Here is a 19,404-nt window from a genome sequence, read left to right as displayed (position 1 = left end):
AAATGTTTCTATAGAATAGAAAAGAGTATATATAAACATATAAATATGACAATTCATATATATAAATATTTATTGCATATTATATTCATAGACTATTTATTAAAAATCATATAGCAGCCAACAGCTGAATTGCATGATATTTGTATCAAGAATTGCATTATTTAAAACACTCAATTATTAAATACATGAAAATGAATATTTTTTAGAATATTGTACTTGACTAGATTTAGCACAATATTAAAATGACTGGCAAGAAAAATACTAAGTTAATTGCTTTAAGGAGGTTGGTTAGAAAGGGTAATATAAGGGACTAGATTGAAATCTCTTCGTCCTATAAATAGAGTCAAAGTGTGCTGGCCTTCTGAGTGCTGAGGGTCTCATGGGACCGATACTGACCTGAAGGGAACTACGATGAGAACCTCAAAGACGAGCTTGCTTTCTGGGCAAATTCCATGCAGATGTTCAGTCTCCCTCCAGACAATTTAAGGTTTAGATGGTAGCTATAGGAGTATACTTTCTACCACGGATATTTGGAAACACGTCTCTGATTTTTTTTCAAGCTGGACCACGTCCTGGTTACAAGTAACACAAGATGGCAATTTGAGGTGACCCACCCATACGGGCATATTCTCTTGAATTGCACTACACCATCATGTCTGGGTATATTCCTTGCAGATGTTTAATCTCCTTTCAGACAAAGTTTGGAGTTGGAGAGAAGTTAGCTAAGGAATCTACAAAGGTAGTATACTTTCTATCAAGGATGTATTTGGAAACACGTCTATGAATTCAAGCTGGACCACGTCCTGTGCACTAATAAGACCGAAATACCAAAGTGTGGTGGCATATTCCAAAACAGGGCGGTGAGAGAGAATGCAGTTTTCGGAAGAAGAAGAATTTACGACTGGCCTTCGCATACATGGAATCAACGTGTTTATCTCATCAAAACTTATTATGGAACATAATACCCAAGAGCAAGTGATCAGTAATAAGGTGGCTTTCTTACCAAAATAAACTTTCATGGCCTGACATTTTGAAATGTTCAACTTCAATTTAATTTTACTTAGGCCAATCACACAGGGCAACATGACTCTCTTGGATTGCACTATAACATCGCTATCGCCGAGTTCATCAACGTATTTCCAGACTCTTGTGTTTGTTGCGTTTGTACGCTCTAGTGTTGTATCCCTTACGAAAATGCAATCACCAAAAAAAGCTTGCGCAGACTTGCAGCAAGCATGTACACGCTTGCTGCAAGCTTGTGCAAGTAACAGCGAAGCATGCACAACCTTGCGCAAGCACTATGCAAACTGCACACACTGCAAGCATTGAGCTTGCGGATGCATGCAAGTGCTTGCGAAAGGTTGCGCAAGCACTTGCAAACTGCACACGCTGCAAGCATTAAGCTTGCAAAACCAGCTGCATGCATCCTGCAAGCATCAATGTGCTTGCAAGTTGTAATTGCAAAACAAGCTTGCAATGCAAGCACTTGTCTGCTTGCAATGCAATCACCTGTCTGCTTGCAATGCAAGCACATGTATGGTGCTCCTATAGAAAGGAGGGATCTGCAACCATCCATTAATGTACAATAACAATGGCAGCTCACACATTCAAATGGGATGACGGTTGGTGTTGCAGTTTTTGTCCAAATTTGGGGCTAAATTTTGCGTTACAGAAAAGGAATTTTATGGGGTCCACTACCAATTGAGGCTGGGTATCGCCATCGAGACGACTATGACAGTGACAGCGTAGTTATGGTAGTAAAAGCTTAAACATCAAGCAGATTCATGCATGAGACAATGTGATTCATGATTGTGAGATGATGTTGCACAATGTACACGCACGTCGGACACTGTGTGATCGATGATCGGCTGATGAGTGGCATCTTGAGGTGTGTGAACTACTGTAAGTATACAGTCGACATTTTGATTTCATTTTTGAAATAAAATTGATAAGCTTACCTACAATATCTGAATATCATCTTGCTACAAATTTTTTTCGAGTGAAGTCCTACAATGTACATTGTACATCATTTTATACGGTACTGTATGATGTACATGCATGTACAGTATTGTATGAGAGGCTACAAAAAATGTAGCATGGAACTATTGCATTTGGTTTTTTTTCAGTACGGTACGGTTTACTTTAACTCTAGCTTTGAATTTGCAAACGTCACACGATACGCATGTACGATAGTTTTACTCATCCGATGCTAGACTAGTACTAGAGTGCGGTATGTTGCTATCGTTTTTCGGTGGAACAGCGTTGACATTTTTGCAATGGATTATGTAAATTCTCATTCTCAATTTCTGTTAATTTTGAATTTGAAATTTGGATGAACATGATTTCAACAAATCTGCTGTTGCATCTTTTGAGGAAAAAATTGCCTTGTATTTTGAACAGTCTAAATTTTTTTGAAGTGCATTATTTTGATGCAATCACCCGTCATGATCGGCTGTGTTTACAATGTACTTAATTCTGAACTTCCATTGCTTTACATTACAGGTGTCATGCTTCAGCGAATCTGACTAGATTTTGAATGCAACATGCAGTCTGACAGAGCTAACAACGAATGTGAAGCAGTGAGCAAAGTTGTGGCTAGACTTCAGTTCTAGAGAGCAAGGTATGGTAGATCAGCGTTGTTATTTTTGCAATGTTTTTCACTCAATTAAATTATTTGGACATTAAATGGATGATTACTTTGATGAGTCAAATGTAGCTTTTTACTGTCTTTAGAGCACATGATGAGTCAAATGTAGCTTTTTACTGTCTTTAGAGCACATGAGCAAAAGTTGAAAGTGCAATTTTAACAACTGTTTACTCCCGAACTTCCATTTCTTTTAATGGGTGTCATGCTTCATTGATTTCTAAGTCTAGATTTGAGCTAGCAATGACTCTATACTATAGCCTATAATCATGTTGTCTTTGATGCAAGAAATTGACGGAATGAAAGAGTTACGGTACTGTTCATAACAGGAACCATGGATCACTGTACTCCCGGGTAAGTTGCTCGAGAAGTCGCTCACCGATCATGAGCTTCACATTTGAGGCTAGAGAACATTGCATTAGAAAGCTAACTATAAAAAATTATTAAATTTGTGTACATTGTGGAACATTCAACTACGTTTGTTACTCCGCGACTAATCATGCTAATACACGAGCGTACAACGCGCTACTCTACGCGTCCATTGCGAGGTTATCTGCGTACAACAGCTTACTACGCACAGCCACGCAAAGACGATGTACACAAATTAAGTAATTTTTCTATAGTCAGATTCATTGAAGCATGACACTGTGTAACTGGGAAATAATTCACTGTAAAACCGCGTGAACCAGGGGCTTTTTACAAAGTACTAGCCCTTGCATGGTCCGGTGCTTCTTATTTCTCAGCCATATACACAACAAATTTTCTCATCCATTGAATAGCCCCTGATTCATTAAAAATAGCCCTTGGTTCCCTGTAAAACCCTGGCGCTTCTTAATCACAGCCTATGTGTAAAGCAATCACGATAGACAATCGCATGAAATATATTGCTAAAATTGCACTAATAAAATTTTGGACTGTTCAAAATAAGCAATCTTTACTCAAAAGATACGACTCAATAACTTTCATCATTAATTTAAAACAGAAAATAAACATTGGTTCCAAAAAATGTCAACTCTGACTCTAACTTCAAATGCGTACCATGTGCAAATTTGAAGCTAGAGTTCTCAAGTAACTCCCAGGATCACTACAATGACTACTTGATGATGTTACATGTATGCATTGGGCCATGCGTCCTGAACTCGCCGACTTTGGGTCACATACACCTTGATTTTTCTGTCATGAGTACGGTACCAAAGGTCATATTTGGAAATCTATACACCCTATGATAGTAAAAGTATACATTTTTCGAAAGCTATTGATCCCAGGAATCTCAAAATGGTGTCAGAACTAGTGTAGGGTGTATGTGGAAAGAAATAATGTAAAAAATGCAAGCAATTTTTTCATTTTAAGATGAAGCTTACTTGGGTTACCTTACCGGTTACTGATTTTCATTCATATGTACCCCTCCATTCTTAATGCAGTTTTAAAAAGAGAACATTAGCTTTCTAATGATATCGCTTCATGATAGAAAACAAAAATGGGCTCAGCGCAACAATATCTTAACTCCAATTTGGGCAAAAATGAGAGTATGAAAATGTAGCTAGCAACACCGTCCATTTGACAGCCACAAAATCTTAACTCCACCATGGTATATGGTCACATGTCATGAATTGGTCATCTTTTGTGTAACATACTGTAAAATGAGGAAAATATCACCAATTGTGATTCACTTCAACACAACTTTTAATAAATACATTTTAGACCATTATAAGTATATATTTCTGGAAAGCTTATATTACAAGGATGCCAAATCAACAAAATATAACATCATAATACAGGGTGGGTAAGAAATATACAGGGTGGAACATCAACAAAATTAGCATCTTTCTTGTCACAGTGAACCCCATATTTTCTTTTCTGAAAGCTATGTAGCTCAAAATAAATATGGATTCAGAAAGACATTTCATGGGCCCATCAAACAAATTAGGAAGAAAAAGTTTGGTACCGGTATCCCTTGTGTTAAACATACAGGGTGGTCAAAAATTGTAAAATAATTTTACAATTTTTATGACATTTATCAATCAAAACTTTTTCCCTCCATTTCTGGCACTAAAACTAATAGCATAATTGAATTCCTCATCAAATTTCCTTAAAAATATGTGTACTTTTGAATAAGCAGGATGATTCGGCCAAAGATAGGCCATTTAGAAATGTCAGAGCATTTATACGTGCACACTTTGTACAGTAACATATAGGAAAAAGTGTCTTAATTAGCATTTAATTAGGCAATTAATTAGTTACATCTTTTGTTACAGTTGATCTACTATGAGGTAGATCTACAATCCATGATGATATATGTGCAATTTGTGGTCCATGCTAGTTGTACTTTTTAAGATACAAAGGTTTGAAGTTTGCCATATTTTCACAATTTTGTGTACAACCCTATGGGGCTCCCCCGCCCCAGCTCCCCGCCCCGGCTCCCCCATTGTAAATCTCCCCGTGTAAATCTGAAATCGGCTGGTGAACGCTCCTTTCATTTCGCTGCCCCGGCTGTTTGGAACTCGCTTCCAAACAGCCTCCGTAACACACATTCGCTTACGCAGTTCAAAAAGCAACTTAAAACTCATCTTTTCTTCGTGCTTTTCCGGATTCACATATGTAACTTGTTTGTCTTTATTGTTTGTGCGCCTTGAGTTCTTTTGAAGATTGTGCGCCTACTAAGAACCCTCCATTATTATTATTATTATTATTATTGACACATCTTACATATTGAAGTATAAATCTCAAAGTAGTTGTCCAATTGACTTGGGGTTTTCTTGTATTTGATAAAGAACATAATTATCTACAAAATGACACCAAACTTTCCACAATAGGTACTATATAAGTTAGAATAAACCAAACTTGAAGTGTGAAGAAAGCATGTTCATGTTACGGCTCCCCCATTTTTGGGTGACCTATTTGTGACATGCGACCATATACACTATACACAGCTGAAATATCAGGCTCCTGAATGTGTCACAGCAACAACATCTTAACTCCATGGAGCTCTATAGAGTTTGCATTGGCTCTGCAGGGGATCTTTTGCACTCGGCACCACAAAATCTTATCTCCATGGAGTTACGATAATGTTTTTTTGTGTTTTTCTCCAAATGGCAATTTTGGAGTTACGATACTCTTGCGCTGAGCCCTCGCAATGTGTATTTCAGAAAATGGCTGGTGGATTTGTTTTACCATCGCAATGCAAGATACTGTGAACTACCAAATCGCAATGTCAGTTTAAAATAGTTGCTAACCGTAATATTTTAATATGAAGGCAAAAAAGAAAACATGTGCATGGTCTGCAATTTACCGTTTTTTTGACTGCATCTCCATTCTCCACCACTCAAAACCTACACTCGATCAGACTCGACAGCTTGTCAAATGCCATTTTAAATTATTTCATGCATTTTTTACACAGGTACTCTGATTCGTTTTCTGATGATGCAACCAGGACACTAGGCTTGAAAAGTCCAAGACTCAATGGATCACCTTTGTTCCATAACCATTAAGGTACCGGTATAGGACTTTTTTTGTTTTTGCTATAGCCCCCATATGAAATGTATTTAATTATGTTTGTACTCACTCAGTTAGCATTGTGTGTGAATTTTACATCCAAACTAAGTGCTATTCTTTTTTATGGGCATTTTAGTGTTTAAAATGGCCCAAAATGAGGGTTTTTCAATATTGCCGTCCATTTCTAATCGTCACCCCCATAGACTTTACATGTAAAATAAAAAGGCTCATACAAATTTAATAGCACCTAGTTCGGATGTAAAATTCACACAAAATGGGTTTTTGAGTGATTACAAAGATAATTAAATACTTTTCATGCGGGGGCTATGTGGATTTTTTTTTTAATGTATTCCTTATACAATGAAATTTCACAATAAAATGTCCATTGGAAACAAAGGTGGGATACACGACATACACACTGAAGTCTGGAGGAATTCATTTAAATACTAAAGGTATGGCAATTAAAAAATGTGTGACCCAAATCACCAGTCTCATAGATCATCCGAATCAATCATCCCCTTACTTTATCTTATCAGAATGGAGATTTTTGCATGGATCATTCATATTTTTCTCATATAATCCAATGACATTTTATAGGGTCTACAAAAAATATGTATATGGTGGGTCAGGTATTTTCACGTCTCTTTTTCTCATTTTGAATGTTCATCAAAACGATTTGTGTTGGTTTAATTGATGGGGCTATGAAACTAAAAGTGAAATACTTTAATGATCCTAATTTCTCAGTTCTCATAGACACAAAATATTTTTTCAGAATGGTGTTATTTCAGAGATGTGTAAGTGGGAATATTCATTTTGCTATTGAAGTGTAACTAACAGTAACTTATCTACAATTTGCTTTCAGTTGCTGCTGAAATGTGACCCAACTGTGGCAGGAATAGAAGACAGACTTCCAACAATTGCAATTCATCAAGAAGAAAATGCTCTACATAAATCAGCCATGCAAAATGACGAGTTAAGATGTTACACAAAAAAGTCATGTGAACCTTGCACAAATTTTGCCTGTCAAAGATGGATTTATCTGGGTCATGCACTTATGATGCACATGAAACTTAACTTTAAAGACCATTTTTGGATTCATTTTAAGGCAGTGTAAAATGGATCCATCAGAACTTCTGATTGTGGTATTAAATTGGCAAAATATAAGTTATATCCGACGAACCTTGACTTTGGAGCTCTTATGGGCAATACATTTTTTAGGCCTCATGAATATCCAAAAATATACAGTGGAACCTCATTAACACAAAATTGTCAGGGCCTCAAATGTTATCAGGTCATTTGTTAATATTGTACATGTATAAAATATGCTCGGAACTTGAAAAACATTTGGTGTTATCAGGAATCTTGTGTTAACAGTTTTTGTGGTAACCAGTTTCCACTGTATCTACATTGTACAATAATATGTAACATCATTTAAGCCACATTAACCTGCCTTTTTATTGTTTGATTTAAAAATATGAATTGAAGATTTAAAAAAAGGGACATTTGAGTGTGTTTGCTGGGTGAGTCACTATTCCATTTTTCACCCTAATGTGACAGTGAAGTCAACGCGTTGAGAAAGTTGTTTCGCTTGTGTATCTATGCGGCGTCTTTAAGCATGTACGCTGGCACTTTGAGCGAATGCTAGCAATTTTAAGCTGATGCGCTCAATAAAATACGCACTGATGTCGCTGCCACATTAGGGTGAAAATGGTATACCTATTGCCAATGATGCTTATTTATGACATCTGGATAGACTTTAAATATTTATACTGCGAAATGTAATCAGCATGATCAGTAAAATGTTTTGAATCTGTCAAACCACCGGTCAAAACCAAGCAGTTTTTAGCTAGACGACAGTAAGTTTTTAGCATGGTTTTGACGGATTAAGTTTTTAGTTCTTTATTCACCAAACCTGCTGTATCTATTGAAATGTATGATCAGTATTTTTTTGGAAAATGTGTTGCCCATGTGTGCTACGTACGTAGCTATGAATATTAGGTAAAATGATGTGCAATGTTTCCAACAATTATTATTATCATTATTATTTATCCAGTATATGTCTTTCATGCTTGATTAGTTAAACGCTTAGCTTCAAGGTGTAAGTGGGGAACCAAACAAATGCAACAGTGAACATGTAAAACAACTAGGGTGCAAAATCAATGATTAAGGTATAGCCGGGTGAAATAACTACACATGCAGAAAGTCTTATTATTTTACAAGATTGTACTGTTACTTGAAACAAAAATTTAATTGCCAACAAAGACAATTTAGATGTGAAATGTATCATATTTGTTTGAAAATATATCCAACCATAACATGTTACTGAACATTGTAAACAAGTCTAGAAAAAATATTTTCTATTATCTGTATTATTTCCTAGGAACAGCCAAGTTTTAGTACTGTGTCATGAAATTTGTTCAATCTCAATCTCAATAGTTCATGAATGTAAACATCGGTTAAACCGCTCTAAAATATGTGTACTAGTAAAATATTAAAGCGAAAAGATGGCAAAAACTGATGTATCTATTTGAATAAACTTGAGGACTGTGCTGCAGACAGATTGAAGAAACATCAATGTTATGTAAAATTAGTAGGTTTACACTTTCAGTAGGTTTACAGTTATACAGGTGAAATACATATTTCCAATTAAATTGGATCTGATGTCTATATCCCACCATGCGCACATTTGGCAAGTGCATTGCAAGCTTTCACATGGCTGCGTATTGCAAGCTTGCGCATGCTTGTGAAAGATGGGCTTGTTTGCGCATGCATCAACCAAAACACTGCGGGTGCTTGCAGTGAAAGCTTGCGCATGCCCATATTGTTCCAAATAAAAGCTTGCACAAGCTTTTAGATGCCTGCGCAAGCAATTGCAAGCATGCAGAGGCAAGCACGCGGTGATCGAGTCATGCAGGGCGCAAGCATGCTCAACGCAAGCATGCAACAAGCAAACAGTGCATGCATGCTTATTGCAAGCATGCTACGGACCTATTTGCCTGCTTGCACATGCCCGTATTGTTCCAAAAATAAGCTTGCAGAATTGCTTGCGCAAGCGTGCAGAATTGTTTGCGCAATCTTGCATAATGCAAGCATGCGCAACCACTTTGCAAGCTTGCAAATATGCTTGCCATTTTCATAAGGGATTGAATCCATGGACAGGATTCAATACACTATCATCGTAAAATACTTATAGTTCATGAACGAGGCGATTAATTTCAAATTCCAAAATTATATATGTATGCTTTCTTACTATGTGATTATTTATATCATTTCATCTTGTGCGAGTAAATTGCAATTTGCTACCGTACATGATACACTCTGTATGATGTGTTGCAAAAAGATTCGTACCTGTTTTTACCCTTAATAATAAAGTTTGTTTCAATGTTTGATGTACAGGTTGTTTTGATTTGTGGTCTTCTGGTACGGTATATCTATCCCTATCTAAACATTTCAGTGCTTTTATAGTTTATCAGAACTTGTGAGTAAAAAAACATACTTATATATTAACGGTTCCAAAAGGTAAGCCCCAGACATTTTGATAAAATCCAAAAACTGCTTGATCAATTTTCTTGTTTGAAAGTTTGGAACATAGCCTGATTAGCTATGTACCAAGATAAATGATTTTTGTTCTTATCTTTTATCATCTCTACTGAAAAATACAGCCATTTATGAAATTTTCGGGCAAAATTATGCATCACTTTTTGTTTCAGAAATCTTTCACGTGAATCAACGAGAAATATATATCTCTTTTTTCGTTTCAAATTGATTGCTTCGTTCTTAGAATAAAAGACATTAACGACGATAGTTTATTTTGATTCCTTTTCACAGATTCAACAGAATTAATATAGTATAGCTTCTGGGATATGGATAAGCAAGCTTGAAAAATGTATTAATTGTAATAAATGATAAGACAGCTTTCCGTTGTTTTTGGAATTTTGAAAATTGATTGCTTCGTTCTTAGAATATAAGACATTTACGACGATAGTGCACATATTTCTTTTCACAGATTCAACACAGCATACAATAATATGAGCCTGATCAAGCAATCAAGCACTGGATATTCGGCATATTAAAGTGGTTCAATACAAAATTTGTGTGACTCGTTGAATGGATCAAAAATGAAGTATTATTTTCAAATTATTATAATTCAAGAATGGACGGGTCAATTTTCAACATTCCAAATACGGTATATGTACACTGTTGGATCATTGAAGGTTTCAAGGAGTACCAACTTCCCTTGACAGTCACTTTTGTGGACTTCAAAAAGGCCTTCTACTCCATCAATAGGTCCGTCATGTTTTCACTGCTGCGGCATTATGGAATACCAAAGGATGTGGTCAGTGCTATTAAGATGATCTACAAGGACTCTAATAGTGCCGTATTGGTAGAGTAACAACTGCTGGTTGACTACCTTCTGAAGAAATCCACTTCTGGAATTGTTACCAACCCATATTGGTATCCTACTAGCATGCTGAATGACCTGAATTTCGCTGATGATGCTGTTAGAATCTTCCATAGTCCAGTCACAGCTTACTACGACTGCAACTGCAGCAGGAGATCTAGGTCTTGTCATAAGCGCACCTTAGAAAGAATATGTCTGCAAACTGTAACGCCCAGCCAGCACTTGAAGTCTATGCTAGTACCATCAACCATGTCACAGTACCTGGGTTCCAAGATAGGCTGTAGTGCTGTAAAAGAAGGAAAGCACTAGCCTGTGCAGCATTCTGGAAGCTGGGACGCCTTTAGAGTAGCCCAATTCAAGCTGTCTTTCTGTACAGTGGGAGTCACGGGTAATCACCAAGGGCGTGGAAAACAAGATATTTGCCTTTACTACATTTGCCACAGAGTCATGTTAAACATCAAGCGTATGGATTGGTCTCCAAATGAAACAATCTACAATCTAACCAACACTACCACACTGGTTGCCAGAGTCAAGACTCATCAACTCAAATGTGTCGGCCATATACTTTAGCGTCTTACAGACGACGAGTTGTGAAAGAATATGCCATTAATATTCCATCAGATTGGAAGGGCAAACCGGGACGGCCGCGCACACTGTACTTGTAGTATGTTAAGCACCCATAGTGCAGTTATACTGCACATCAAACATGATTTGACCTTTGCAGTACTTAAACTTGGTTAACAGGAAACTATTCCAGCAAAATCATTCGATAAAGTCGAGTTTATCCTCCACATTGAATGGTGGACTGCACTTATGCTTAAATATGGCACTTGCTAATCAATCACCCACTTGAAACCCCCTGGCTCGCTGCACTGACCAAAGTTATGGACAGATATGGAAGCTGTTTTTGCTGGTATCTGTCATTTACATCAGGAAGGTATGAACATTTGCAGATGGCCCACATACTCAGTGTTTGGCCTACATGTAATGTATACAATATTCTTGATTAACATAAAGTACAAAAATAATCCGTCAAGTGGTTTAGCGTTAATGCCCTTCGGAAGAGAGCGGTCTACAAGTGAATGATAGTCACTAAAAGTTGCATTCGATTTACACAGGGAATTTTGCAGCCCATGCCGTGCCCTACTTGCTAAAACACCAAAGTGCGAATATTTCCAAATATATATATTAGCTAAAAATTTAGGACATGTTACAAAGCTATAATTATTTTTCAGAGAGTACAATAAACATTGGCCGGTTATTTTTCACACAGTGACGTTAACTAGGAAATGCCCTATATCTCTAATATACACTGTTTGTAGAGGTCACACCTCAATGGTGAGAGTATTGTGTATTGTGTATAGGAAAACGATCAGTAACTGCAGTATGCTCTTGGCAGCTACAAATTCTTTAGCGTGATAAACAGAGATTTTAACCAGTTCTCTGAACAAATATTTGACATCCATGGGATTTCATCAGAAAGTGAAATAGAGCGGTAAAGACCTAGTCATGTGACCCACGGGGTAACCCGCGGTCACACACATGACTTGATGATCGGTGTGTAGACGCCAGATAGCACGTGTCTCCCTCTGTCTTGGTTGAGGTCGGGGTCCAAGGCCGCTATGTAACATACTGCAGTTACTGTCCGTTTTCCTATACACAATACACAGTGCTCTTACCATTGACGGGTAACCTCTACAAATAGTGTATGATAGAAGTATGGGTAATTACCTAGATAACGTCGCTGCGTGAAAAATAACCGGCCAATATTAAAAGTACTCTTCTAAAATTCTAGAAAATATAGTTTTGTAACATGTCCTAAATTTTTAGCTAATAGATGTTTGGAAATATTCCCACTTTAGTGTTTTAGTGTATGTTATAGGTAATAGTACATTGCCTAGTTAACGTCGCTGTGTGAAAAATAACCGGCCAATATTAAAAGCACTCTTCTGAAATTCTAGAAAATATAGTTTTGTAACATGTCCTAAATTTTTAGCTAATTTAGGAGTTTTGAAATATTCGCACCCTTTTGGTGTTTTATTAAGGATATGTAAACGACAGATAACACCAAAAAATATGAAGAAATTATTTCCAAACAGTGTTACGGCCCACAGCCATTATGTTTCTCATTTTCAAGAATGTGGTTAACAATATGCACAGTATTGTCTCATTTCGTGAACAAAGGCCACACAGTAATTGTTACCTTGCGTTTGCTTTACAATCGTTCACCCAACTGGAACTATTAATACCAGCTCATTACTCATTGCACAGGTGAAACAGACACATGTGTGTGTGTGGATTTAACCAGAGAAGATCTGATGTAACATAGTTGAGCTGTTTTCAATGAGTGTTATCTTGGTTTAATTGCTTTTAATGGGGTTTAAGTCGTGGTGAATTCTACTGTAGACATGCGTGCATCATGATACGCTTCCTTGATGCCCCTCTGAAGCCATCTTCAGTCGGGGTCGAGCGCTTTGACATTCTCCATGTTAAATTCGTGTCCTTCAGAATTGAGGTGAGCCCCTACAGGAGAAGAAGGCCGTTTGTGTTCTGTTAGGCGCTTGCAAAGAGGTCTTTCAGTTTCGCCTACATACGCCTACATGCGCCTACATACGCCTTTCGCCTACATACGCCTTTCAGTTTCGCCTACATACTACGCACAGTTGTTACATGAGATACCGTATATCGCATTTCTTGGGCTTATGCTTAGGAGCCACCAGCATACTTATGATGTTGTTGGTAGGCTTGACATGAACTTGTACGCCAGCTTTGCGTATGATACGGCTAAGTCCTTCCGTGACACCCTGTATGTAGGGAGGGTGATACTGCCTACCGGGGCGGTGTAATCCAGCCTTCTGGCTTTCGGAGTGATCTTATTACTCGCGAGCGAGGGACGAATAACTATTTGTTTGCGTGGCATCTGAAAAGACTGCATTAAAATCGCTGGAATTGATCAAGTTATATAGCCAAAAAGTACTTTTTAGGGTTTGATGCTTCAAAATGGTATATTTTCTCTCATTATATGACATTTTTGTTGTAATACGCACGGCTTCGGTGTTTAGTAAATATTCGCCCTACCATATTGTAACTTTCAACTTCGAGGGCGCACTGCCATTTTAAGGTGTTTACGGTTCAGTGCGTTAAAACAAGAAAAGTCTCAGGTCAACCTATATTGAGTTTTTGATCATTTGGCATCTACGATTAGCTATAATGGTAGTTTGGGCGTAAACGCGTGCGTTTTTTATGACGGATAAAAAATCTTAGGGGGTTTGTAAAAAAAAAAAACGTTCGTAGTTCTAGGGTAAACTGTCAAAAAAAAATCCTATTTAATAATACTTGCCATAAATTATGTATTATATCGCCAATTAGAAAACACATTATTTGATATCCGACGGACATTTCTACTAATCCGAATGCAATTTGAAGTATCGTGTGTGCTCCCAAGTCCCTCAAATACACTCTGCAATGTTGGGTGACCAAGACGTTGATGAAATCGACCTTAAGGGTAACGCGGGTATTGGGGAACATTTGCTTGATTGAGTTATGTACGTTTTACAAAAGTGTTGTTGTTTCAGCCCTCTTTGCAACATTACTCATGATACACAATTTTTGCCAAAGCTCACTGCTATTCGCAAGATGTTGTGTACTACCAAATACCAACTGTTTAAAATAGTGTCGAACCTTAGACCTGACTAAATTATGGATACAAATATAGCTGAAAATCATTTAAGATATCTTGGCCATTACTTGGGCATTATAAAGGTTCCATTTTAATGACTTGGCGTCTGCTTCAATGAAAACATCAGTTACGTGCCGTATTATTCAACGAAGAGTTTGGCGACACTGAATTGCACTTAACTTAAAATCCCTCTCTGCTCTAAGAGGTGTCTTCACAATACTGTGTAAAAAGGAAACCTAAACGCGACTGGAATGATTAATTTTTTGGACATTGGAGTTCTTTTTTGTCTATTTTTAATATATTGGAATTTGATATATGTGATGTGTCATGTCAAAAGTAGACACTTTTGGGCAGGATCGTAAATGGAGAAATAAATAAAAATCTGTCTGCGGTGATTTTTCCACAATTTGGGTTTTTTGCGAATTTGTGATCTAATTAATGTTAAAAATATTGTCTGATAGTTTCAGAACGGAATATAACAGGCATCTTGTATTTTTGAGACGTTTTTCAAGGTTCCTACTCTCAACATTGTCAATAATATTTTTGAAGGCCGATATCTCAATTTCCAATTTTTTAAAACCATAACTTACGAACTCAATATCTTCGCTTAGGAATGTCCGATTGCATTGGGGAAAATTGCGTTGTGGAGCAAAATATCTCTATATTTAAGATATGTAAAAACCTGAAAATTGATAACCTGCTCAAAAGTGTCTCCTTTTGACATGACACGTCACATATTATCATCACAATGTTTTTGCAACTTTGTACACCTGGAAAGTATATAACTGCAGATTCATGCGTAGTGGTAATACAACAATGGTAATTTTAATTAAACTCAACACTACTTGTTTATTTTGCTCGATGTTGTTTAGCTCTGGTGGTTTCTTGGAAACTAGATACGGCAAGATTTAGGATTATATGAATTATAATTTTCCTCATAATGCAATGAAAAACAAAAGGAAATTTATTCAAAAATCATAATAAAACAAAGTCAAACACAAAAATAAATTTCATGTAGATGATAATTTTCAATTCTCGTAATTTTCTTCATAATTCTGCGGTCACGCGAATATATAACAAATTGAAATGAAACCGAAACTGCTTTCTACGAGCATAGACAAAAGTATCGGTAATAACGTCAGTCAAGAGCTTTGGAATACGTGACCAAAACTAAAACCAATCTTAATGCTCATAACTTAAAGGCTTAATGTACGATTTCCTTCAAATTTTAAATTTGTCATTATACAGTAAGCCAAAAAATTAAGGTACCAGTTGTGTTCACCCCTGTATATCCTAAATAAAGATAAATATGTCAAAATTAAAACAAGCAGCCAATGCATGTACTCTTTAGCTCTAATTTAAGACCTTACTTGTTGAAATTGGTTGAGAATTAAAGAAACAGTGATCTAAAACCTAATGAAGAAACGAAATCAAAAGTTGCACTTTTGTGTACTAATCAATGAAAGCACGACGCTAGTTTTAACATGCTAATCAATGGAAGCGCAGCGCTAGTTCTCTTGTTCACGAACGCTTTGTGTACAAATCAATAGGGCATTTAATGCAGCAAACTGCAACTTTTACATTGGTATCTTCCTTGGGTTTTGGGATCGCTGTGTCTTTATTTCTTGAACAATTACAACGAATGAGGTCTTAAATTAGAAACTAAAAGATGCAGCTATTGGCTGCTGGTTCCAATTATGACAGATCTGCCTTTGTTTACGATATACAGGAGGTGAGCATAACTGGTACCTTAATTTTTTGGCTTACTGTATACTCAAAATGCTGAAATAATACTAGTAATAATGATCGGGAATGGTCACTGTCCATTTTGAGCTGAAATAACGAGGTAACGTGAAAGAAACACTGCTTGTTATTTTGGCCGTTTAACACGCAGTTCTATGGGCGGACATAAAGTCATAATTTCTTGAATTATGACTTTATGTCGAACTTTGCTGTTTACCTACAAACACAACAAATTTGGCTGATTCCTTTTAGGTGCACGTTGTGACATGTGTAAACATTACAAATATGCAAAAAAATCAGGTTTGAAAAAAATTAACCAAATTCATATTATAAGATCGTACATTATGATTTTAAGCGAATGTATGTATGATGATTTTTTGATAGCCCCACCCAATTGTCAATTCAAATATGGTAGCACATAATCCCATACTTATTGTCTTTTGCGCGCGCAGTTTTTCAAACTTCAAATATCGCCGCTAGAGAGTGTTAAGTCTACAATAATATGCCAAAAAATAAATCCTAACAATTGCAGTTGACCTGGTTGGTCCTTGTTTTGCAGGTAACTATAATTTCAATCACCGAATGAGATACAGTAATTAAATGTTCTTTTTAGGTCATCACACAGATTATTTTTAACCTTGCTTGCATCAAATCACGACTAAATTAAACCTAACGAATTAAAGTGAACTACTGAAGCTCCGATTACTCACTTAACATGCTTAATCAAAACCGTCAACAATAAGGTTCATCAACATTTTACTGCTATTTCCCGGAATTTACGTCAGTCATAATTGAGGCTTGTGGTTAAATACCACTAATTACGGGTTTCAATGGGAAAATGGCTAATTTCGGGTGGAATTTTCTCATATTCAGAACTCTCACAGTTAAATGCCACTGATATCAGGTGAAACTATATGATTTAGATGGATAGAGGAGATACATACAGGGTGTCTCAATAAAAATAGGCCCTGTGGATTGGGGGACGAACGTAAAATGTCAACTGTAAAATCAAAACATTTTTAAAGATTCAAAAAACCATGACGTTTCTTCTTTAAAATGGTGCACAAAACATCAAAATCCGTTCATGCGTCACAGAGATAATTGGGCTTTTACAAATAGACCCATTTTTGGACCGTTCCAATGGGGCAATACACATTAAACAGTAATGTGCTGCATTGTAGTTTATAATGGACAAAAAGAAATGAAGTTGCTGAGTACAATATAAAAAAATAACCAATCAATTAATCTCTCAAAGAATGTTTTTCGCACCTTTCTGTTTGGGTTAACAATATTGTTCAAACATTTCTCAAGCAACAATATAGGGCTACGCGGTCACATAAGTTTCATAAGAATAAATCTCACGAATGGCGTTAAGTGGCCCAAAAAACGCTAGTTGATGCGCGACTATAGTGATTTTGAAAACATAGCTTAAACAGGATTTACCCTTATCCTATCATAGTCAAAGTATAGATTTTCTGAAGGGAAATTTGACGAGGAATGCGATTTTGGTTTCTTCCAAAGTCAGTTGGCTCTCCATATCCTCTAACCAAATGAATGTTGTTTACTTCCAGTTTATTACTGTAAGTTGGTAATAAGTAATGCATTGAGTGGCCCATTTTTTATCAAAATCTTTTTTATTCCACCCTGTATAACTTGCAGGTCACCCTGTATAATGAGTTGAAATGTATATATTTGAATTGCGTATGTCTTCAGCTTTCCAAAAATGTATACTTTTGCTAGTTTAGGGTTGATGATTGTGGAGATAATCTAATTAGAAACCCGATTTGTGTAAAAATTCATAATATTTGTCATGTAACGCTAAGGGTGGCGAGTTCAGGACACACGGCCTGGCACGACAAAAGGCACATATGAAGCGACGAGGAGAATGAGTTTAAAACATCATATTTCATAATATCAATAAGCACATAATAAGCAAATATAAACACCAAACATTTTCAAGATTATTCGTAAGAGAAGATTACCAGAAACGTAAATGTCAGGTTATGTATAATAGTATAAAACGTTTTCATAACATTCAAAAACATTTTCTTTTGAAATATTCTGACACAATGTTGACAAAAATATGTGGCAAAAATGTTTGCAACACAATATTTTACACTAACATTTTGACAACAATTAAAAATGTTGTAGTGGTTTGCTTATATAACTTGACATTTAATGCTCTTAAAACGTTTTTACCAAAACCAAAACCTAATATATATGCTTTGTGTTTGCTTGGTGGTAACCCTCATACCCACTTCCGAAAACTGTTAAACCGAGAAATCAAAGTTCAAATACTCAAAAACACACCAAACAAATTATTCCTCATTATATAACCCAACATTTAATATAAAACGTTTTTACCAAAGTTAAAACTCAAACATAACCAGTGTAAAACCTTTCAAAAGCATTGTGTGTTTTCTATGATGTTTATTTGATAAAAATAGCGTAATAATTACTTTTGATTGATTCTTTTTAAAATACACCCCTTTCAATTCCTGCATTTCATATACAGAGGATATTCAGTACAGGAAAAACAATGATCACAGATAACAAGTCTACCAAGTAACTTAATAACAATCATCATAGAGATACGCGGATATTAGTTTGCTGCTTTGTTTACTTTAATATAATTAGAGGAAGAGTCTGATGTATTGTACAACATGATCAGGACATTTTGATATTTTGATATTTAATTGGCGTTCATCTTGGATTTGACACCCTTATCCCGTTTTGCAAAATTAACAACCTACTTTTTTGAACAAGCCAATGAAGTGGAGATTTACTTGTAACAAACATTCAGCATGATTCTGTTTTATTCATAACGTACTTGCCCATCAGATCAAAAACAAAACAGTCGGCCACTTTGAGGTAGTACTAGTATGTCGTTTAAACTAGCTTTACAATCTAGAGTAGGAAAGACGTCTCAGATTTTCGATTTTCGAGCACTCGCTTATTTTCTTTCACCTAATGCAAACACATTACCTACATGAATGTGGATCTTTAATGTTTAAGAAATCTATCAAACAATGAGACAGCTATGCAATTGAAGACAATTGAGATAGCAACATTGAAATGTTTCTAAACGTGGTGTGATCAAGGAAAATCAATCTGAAGTTGGACATATTCAATTTTCAGTTTCTTACAGGATCAGTTTGCTATTAGAAGTATTTGCAAAGCTATATTTTGCAGAAAATCCCATTGTAATTGGACAACCAGTACAAAAAGATATAGCAGTTAAGGAGTTTCCAAAACAGCCGGGAACAAAAGGAAATATTTCCGTTGTTTGACAGTATCTCAAAATCAATATTTCCGACTTCCGAATGATTTTGCTTGATCACAGTACAAATATTCTTACAAATGAATGACGCAAGGTATAATAATAAATTTAGTGTGTAAATTTGAGCTGTTTTTAGCAATGCTCTGATTTTGTATCAATCATAA

General features: G+C 36.1%; 1 long non-coding RNA gene across 1 annotated transcript; it reads left to right on the top strand.

Annotated features, from left to right (window-relative positions):
- The first annotated feature begins 1,184 nt into the window (after positions 1-1,184).
- On the top strand, positions 1,185-7,417 carry LOC140146713 (uncharacterized). The gene is made up of 4 exons (XR_011858291.1): positions 1,185-1,902; positions 2,503-2,620; positions 6,042-6,133; positions 6,999-7,417. It is a non-coding gene; the product is annotated as an uncharacterized lncRNA (long non-coding RNA).
- The last annotated feature ends 11,987 nt before the right edge of the window (positions 7,418-19,404 follow it).

Source organism: Amphiura filiformis, chromosome 2 (assembly GCF_039555335.1).
Source record: "Amphiura filiformis chromosome 2, Afil_fr2py, whole genome shotgun sequence".
NCBI lineage: Eukaryota > Metazoa > Echinodermata > Ophiuroidea > Amphilepidida > Amphiuridae > Amphiura > Amphiura filiformis.
This window is presented reverse-complemented; position numbering and strand designations above follow the sequence as displayed.